This window comes from Ursus arctos, unplaced genomic scaffold (assembly GCF_023065955.2).
Source record: "Ursus arctos isolate Adak ecotype North America unplaced genomic scaffold, UrsArc2.0 scaffold_14, whole genome shotgun sequence".
Taxonomy (NCBI): domain Eukaryota; kingdom Metazoa; phylum Chordata; class Mammalia; order Carnivora; family Ursidae; genus Ursus; species Ursus arctos.
In genome coordinates, this window is record NW_026622808.1 from 17,505,152 (window position 1) to 17,512,652 (window position 7,501).

The window sequence follows — 7,501 nt, forward strand, 5'->3', positions numbered from 1 at the left end:
TGTTTTCTTTTTTCCTTCAATGGAACAGTCTGCAACAGACGGTGGCAAGCTTGCAGCCCATGGGACAAATCTGGTCCACTGTCCATTTCTGTGCAACCCATGAGCCAAGAATGGTTTTTACATTTTCATTTTTGTTTTTAATTAAACGGATTTTTTAAATTGTGGCAAAATCCATTTCACATTAAACTTACCATTTTAACCGTTTTTTTAAAAGATTTTATTTATTTATTTATTTATTTATTTATTTATTTATTTAGGACAGACAGAGAGAGCTAGCAAGGGGTGGGGAAGGGCAGAGGGAGAAGCAGACTCCCCGATGAGCGCAGAACCCAATGGGGGTCCCGATCCCAGGACCCTGAGATCAAGACCTGAGCTGAAGGCAGACACTTAGCTGACTGAGCCACCCAGGCGCCCCCGTTTTAACCATTTTTTAAGTGTACAGTCCAGTGGCATTGAATACTCTGACATTGTGCAACCATCAAACCATCCGTCTCCAGAACTTTCTCATCTTCCCAAACTGAAACTCTGTCCCCACGAAACACTAACTCCCTATCTCCCTTGCCGGACCCCCTGGCTCCCACCATCTACTTTCTGTCTCTCTGACTTTGCCTGTTCACACCTCAAGTAAATGGAATCACACAACACTTATCCTTTTGTGTCTGTCTTTTTTCACTTAGCATAAATGTTTTCAAGATTCATCCATGTTGTGGCATGGGGCCAAACTTCATTCCTTTTTATGGCAAATATTCCATTGTAGGGACACACATTTTGTTTATCCATTCATCTCTTAGTTGCAACTCGCTTTGTTGTTTCCGCCTCTTGTCAACGATGCCCCTGTAAGCCGTGGAATGTACGAGCATCTCTGAGCATCCCTGAATCCCTGCTTTCAGTCCCTTTGGGTACATATCCAGGAGTTCCGATTGCTGGATCATAAGGCAATTCTGTGCTTAACTCTTCGAGGAGATGACAAAAAGTTCACACATTTTGAAATCATTGGGGAAAAAAATGTTAACAGTGACATATGAAATTGAAATCCCAGTGCCCATAAAGTGTTCTTGGAGCATAGCCACGCCCACTTTTTTCTAGATGGTCTGAGGCTGCTTTCCTAGGTCAGTGACAGAGACTTTGCCCTGCAGAGGTGAACCCGGCTACCATCTGGCCCTCTCCAGGAAAAAAAAAAAAAATAATAGTAATTTGCACACCCCTGGTCAATAGCAATGAGTGTGAATGAGAGATTACAATGTATCGAATTACAGCTACGTGCAACAGTCTGGATGATTCTCACCAACACGATTGTGAGCAAAAGAATCCAGACGCAGAAAAGAACATACTGCACAAATCCATGCATTAAAAAGGACCGGGGCAGGGCGCCCGGGTGCCTCGGTCGATTGAGCGTCCCACTCTCGATTTTCGCTCAGGGTCGTGAGATCGAGTCCTGCGTCCAGCTCCGCACTGGGTGTGGAGCCTGCTTGGGATTCTCTTCCTCTCCCTCTGCACCGCCCCTCTCCCCATTCCACACACACCTGCTCGCTCTCTCTCTCTCTCAAAAAGAAAAAAAAAGAAATAAAAGCACAACTAATCTATGCTGTTGGAGATGGGGATGGAAGTTTCCTGGGGAGTGAGGGAAAGTGGGAAGCTAGTAAAAATTTGAGCGTACACTTACATCCTCACACTTTTCTTTATGCGTGCTCTATTTCAGTGAAAGTGACCTGTGTGTGTGTGAAATCCCTATGTAAATACAACTGTGTACACAGGGCCAAAGTGTAGGCAATATTTACTGAGCACTTACTATGTGTCAGATGTGTGCTATGCACTGTGCATGCGGTGGGGAGCAAGGGAACCCCCCAGCACTCACGCACTTTGCTCTGTCTGTCAGATGAAGACAGACACCAAGGGAGTGCTCAGTTAGCCTCACACCCCACCAGTCATCTCTGCCCCGAAGGAGAGGAACCCAGTTCTGGAAGAATTTCTGACAGAAGAATGAAGCCCCCCTTGGAAGAATCCAGGGAGTTTCTATGGAGGAAGAGAGGGCTGAGCGGAAGCCAGAGGGTGAGCAAGAGTTAAGCAGGAGAACCAGTCAGGGAGGGCAATCCGGGTGGAAGGAACTGCATGTTCCAAGGCCCCAGGGAAGGACAGCGCGCACCAGCTTTGAGGAACTGAAAGAAAACCAGTGGGTAGGAGGGCAGAGAGCCTGGTTGGCATACAAAATGTCACAGGCTCCCTTCCTTGAAGACCCCCAGACACAGCTTGGACACAAGGTAGCTCGGGACACAGCAAGGGTCATTTTTTTGAGAGCTCTCATCCTTCAAACCCTTTAGTCTCAGAACTTTTCAGATAAAAGCTTTTGGGGTCACAGAAGTGGGGAGCTCTGCCTACAGGTTGGGTGAAAAGCAGGGGGCGTGTGTGGAACCCCTAGGATTCCCTGGGGACTTAGTTTGAAAACCCTTGGTTTCTCTCTCTCTCTCTCTGATGTAAAAAAAAAAAAAAAAAAAAAAAAAAAAAAAAAGGCCGGCTTGGTGGCTCAGCCAGTTAAGCGTCTGCCTTCAACTCAGGTTATGATCCTAAGGTCCTCGGATCGAGTCCCACATCAGGCTCCTTGCTCAGCGGGGAGCCTGCTTCTCCTGCCTGTCACTCCCCCTGCTTGTGCTCACTTTCTCTCTTTCTGATTAAGAAAAGAGAAAAAAACAAAAACAAAAACCTTTGGTTAAGTAGCAGGAAAGGGCCACATGTCCGTCCTTTCATTCTCTTTGAAGAAAATAAAACATTTTGGGGGCACCTGGCTGGCCTATTCAAAAGAGCATGCTACAGTTGATCTCAGAGTCATGAGTTCTAGCCCCACACTGGGTGTAGAGATGGCCAAAAAAAAAATAAACTTAAAAAATATATATTTTCATTTTCATTCCCCCTGATTTCTGTCAGTGACACTGAGGTCTAGTGGTCTCAATTTTGCATCAAATGTTATCAAGTAAAATTTCAGAGCCAGGTCTTTAAAACATACAATAGGGGGGCACCTGGGTGGCTCAATCGGTTGAGGTTCTGCCTTTGGCTCAGGTTGTGATCCCAGGATCCTGGGATCAAGCCCTCCCCCCCCCCACCGCATCGGGCTTCCTACTCAGCAGGGAGTCTGCTCCCCACTCTCCTCCCCACTCCTGTTCTCTCACTGTCTCTCTTTCTCAAATAAGTAAATAAAATCTTTAAAAAAATAAAATAATAAAAAAAATAGAGCATACGATAGGGCAGTCACTTCTTTTACAATCAATTTTATTGAGGTATAATTTTCGTTAAATAGAAGGCATCTATCTTAAATGTTCAGTTAGATGCATTTTGACAATGGGTATGCCTGCGTGCTGCATGAAATGTTTTGTTTTTTCCCAAGTATTGTCTTTTCAGTTTTTTGTTTTTGTTTTGTTTTGTTTTTTAGACAGAGAGAGCGCGCATATGCATGCGAGGTGGGGAAGGGGAGAGGGAATCTTAGGCAGGCTCCACACCCAGTGCAGAGCCAGACATGGGGCTCGATCCCAGGACCCTGAGATCATGACCTGAGCCGAAATCAAAGGTCGCCCATTCAGCAGACTGAGTCACCCAAGTGCCTCCCAAGTATTGTGTTTTTAAAAAAATGAAGTGTCATTTACATCAAGTAAAATTCACTCTTTTTACTGAGTTCTATGACTTCTGACAAATGCATAGTTGTGTGATTATCACCACCCGATGCTTATAACTTAAATGATAGTTGGGGAAAAAAGGAGTTTCCCAAAGATCTTAAGGAAAACTGTGTCTGGACACTTGGGTGGCTCAGTTGGTTAGGAGTCTGCCTTCAGCTCAGGTCATGATCCCAGGGTCCTGGGACCACGTCTCATATCGGGCTCCATGCTCAGCGGGGAGTCTGTTCCTCCCTCTCCCTCTTGTGCTCTGATCTCTCTCTCACTCATTCTCTCTCTCAAATAAACAAATAAAATCTTAAAAAAAAAAAAAAAAAGGAAAACTGCGTCCTGAAGCCACAGAGAGAGAGGATTTTGCTGCTCTGTACCACCCGTCTTCCTGCGTGGCCCAGCCGACCTGGGGAATATTCACAACTCTTACCAGCTTATTCCTGCCTCTGTTACTGCACACCTGTCCTTGAAGGGTTATTTGAACAAAGAGGGCCTGGGAAACTGACCTCCAGAAGTAATCTGAGTTACTTGCCTCGTTAGGTAAAACTTGCCGACCATCCTGTTAACAGACTTGAGATGACAGGGCTTGGCTGAATCAGAAGAAAATCACTGACACTTGCTTCCTATCCCACATGAACGACAGAAAAGAAAAGCAAAAGACTTGGAACCCTGCCCGCTTTCCTTAGCAAGAGCTGGCAAGCCTGGCTTCACTTAGAAGTTCTTTTTTTTTTTTTTTTTAATTTTTTTAAAGATTTTATTTATTAATTTGACAGAGATTTTTTTTTAAGATTTTATTTATTTATTCGACAGAGATAGAGACAGCCAGCGAGAGAGGGAACACAAGCAGGGGGAGTGGGAGAGGAAGAAGCAGGCTCATAGTGGAGGAGCCTGATGTGGGGCTCGATCCCGTAACGCCGGGATCACGCCCTGAGCAGAAGGCAGACGATTAACCGCTGTGCCACCCAGGCGCCCCTAGAAGCTCTTCTGACCTGGGGGGGTGGGATCTGCCTGGCCGAAGGGCAGTCTGAGCAGCTAGCTGCCAGCTGCAGAGGTGGGGAGAGGACAGGCTGTGGCTCCAGCAAGACCTGATGGGGCCAGGTTGTGCCTTGGGGCCAGGAACAGTGAGAGCCTGAAGGTTGGGTGGTAAAGAGCATGGAGACTTCCAGTGTCAACTACCTGAGATTCCCCTTCGCAGAGACCCACTCTCTCCTCTTGGTGTCCCTGGGTTCCTTCGGCCTCTGGACTCCTTACAGAATATCTTTCACTTGGGGGCTCCTTGGGGTGCTCTGAGATGATCATATCTACTGTTTGTTGAGCAATTTATACATATGACCACCACCCGGTCAGGGAGATATGATTACTATCTCTACAAAAGGAGTTGTTGAGGCCCAGAGAGGCTAAGTGACTTGTCTGGGGCCACACAGTGAGTTGGTGGAGGAGCTGGGATTTGAACCCCGATGGTCTGGCTCAAGGACCTGCACCTTTCAGCCCCAAGAAGTGTGTGGTGGATGGGGGGAACTGCTCTCTGGTTGGCCACAGCACTGTCCCAGCTCTACTTAAAAAATAAAAAGAAAGAAAAAGAATAAAAGCGACATTGTTTTGAGAATATTCCTACAGCTTTCCTTTTTCTGTTAAAGAAATGACAGAAATAAAATGTTCCCCCCCCCTTTTTTTTTTAAGATTTTATTTATTTAAGAGAGAGAGAGAGCATGAGCAGGGGGAGGGGAGGGGACCGGGGCGGGCAGGAGCAGAGGGAGAAGCAGGCTCAATCCCAGGACCCTGGGATCCATGACTGAGCTGAAGATAGACAGATGCTTAACCGACTGAGCCATCCAGGCACCCCTAAATAGGGACATTTTGGAGCACGTGGGTGGCTCAGTTGATTAAGCGTCTGCCTTCAGCTCAGGTGGTGATCCCAGGGTCCTGGGATCGAATCCTGCAACAGGTTCCCTGCTCAGCAGGTAGCCTGCTTCTCCCTCTCCTCCCCGCTAGTACTGTCTCTGGCTATCTCTGTCTCTCTCTCTCTCAAATAAATAAATAAAATATTTTTTTTAAATGTCCCTATTTAAAAAGGAATTCAAAGAATACAGAAGTTTATAAAAGAAATGTTTCCAGGTATTCCTACTCACAGGGAGTAATCAAGAAGTGGGGGGTGGGTATGAAGTAACCTGCACCCTCCCCACCAACTGAGGAACTGGGAATAAAAGGGGATAGAGGGGTGGTGGCATCTGGCTTCCTGGAGTAAAACTGACCCTTCCCCATAGCCCAGCCTCCACCACAAACCCCAGCGCTCTCCGGAGCACCGAGCACCGTCTCCCCAATTCTCCAAACAGCTGGGTGCAGTTTTACAGATGGGAAAACTGTCCCTGGGTAAGGTTGGCTCACTGTCAAAGGGGAGATTTCACCCAGATGTGTCCAATGCCAAAGTCTTCCCTTTTAACCACGGCATTTCTCCCCCACAAACCCTGGGGTGAGCAGTACATGGACCAGGGTGGGAAGCATGGAGGACAAAGTAACGGGAGGGGCGGGAAGAGTTTTGTGGAAACCCCTTCCACCCAGCTTGGCTTTTTCATTTTTTAATTTTTTTTAAGATTTTACTTATGTATTTGAGAGAGAGATTGAGCATGAGCAGGGGGAGGGGCAGAGGGAGAAGCAGGCTCCCCAAGGAGCAGGGAGTTCTATGACGTGGGGCCTGATCTCATGACCAAGGGATCATGACCTGAGCCGAAGGCAGAAGCTTAACCGACTGAGCCCCCCAGGGGCCAGCTTGGCTTTTTTAGATTCCATATATCAATCTTAAACAGACAAACTCGGGGTGCCTGACCAGCTCAGTTGGAAGAGCATGTGACACTTCATCTCGGGGTCGTAAGTTGAAGCCCCACATTGGGTGTAGAGATTACGATAATTAATTAATTAATTAATTAATTAATACCAGGGCACCTGGGTGTCACAGTTGATCGAGCATTCGAGTCTTAGTTTTGGCTTCGGTCATGATCTCAGGGTCCTGGGTTCGAATTCCACATCAGGCTCAGCTCAGAGTCAACTTAAGACTCATTCTCCCTCTCACTCTGCCCCTTCCCCCCTGCTCTCTCCCTCTCTCTCTCTAAAATAAATAAACAAAATCTTTAAAACAAACAAAACCACCCAAAAACCTTATAGAAACAGAGATCCGTGGTTGCCAGGGGGCGGGTTAGAGAAATACAGGAAGGTTGTCCAAAGGTCCCAACTTCCAGCTAGACGATGAGTAAGTTCTGGGGAATCTCGTGTACACAGGGGTGAGCACAGCACTACTGTACCGGATATCTGAAAGTTGCTAACCTTATTGTAGAAATCATTTTGCAATATATTCATAGGTCGAATCACTACATTGTAACCCTTACACTGACACAATGTTACATATCAATTGTATTTCAATAAACGAGGGGGGACATGGATTTCACATGTAAGGGAAATCATACAGTGTTTGTCTTTCTCCTCCTGACTTACTCCCGTGCATCTGCAGAGACCACGCAGAACGGGGCACCGCACGGAGCGAATGCTGCAGATATGTCACCTTTCTTCACCAGCATTTTCCCAGAATTTCCCTGGCCACCGACAGGGACCGAGACTCCCAGTGGTCTAACAAAGAACTCTGGTCACTGGAGGGCGGGGGAGCCCCAGCCAGGACCTCCTCTTCCTGTCCTGTTCCCCCCCCCCCAGCGCCCCAGCCCTGGGGACTCCAGCTCTGGCCCCCCTGGAGCAGAGCCTTCCCACTTGCTAGGCAATTTCTTCACTCCAGGGGCCTTTTCACAATATTCTTGGCAGCTGTTGGTTAACTGGTGTTTGAAGATTTTGAGTAACTTTAGAGAAAC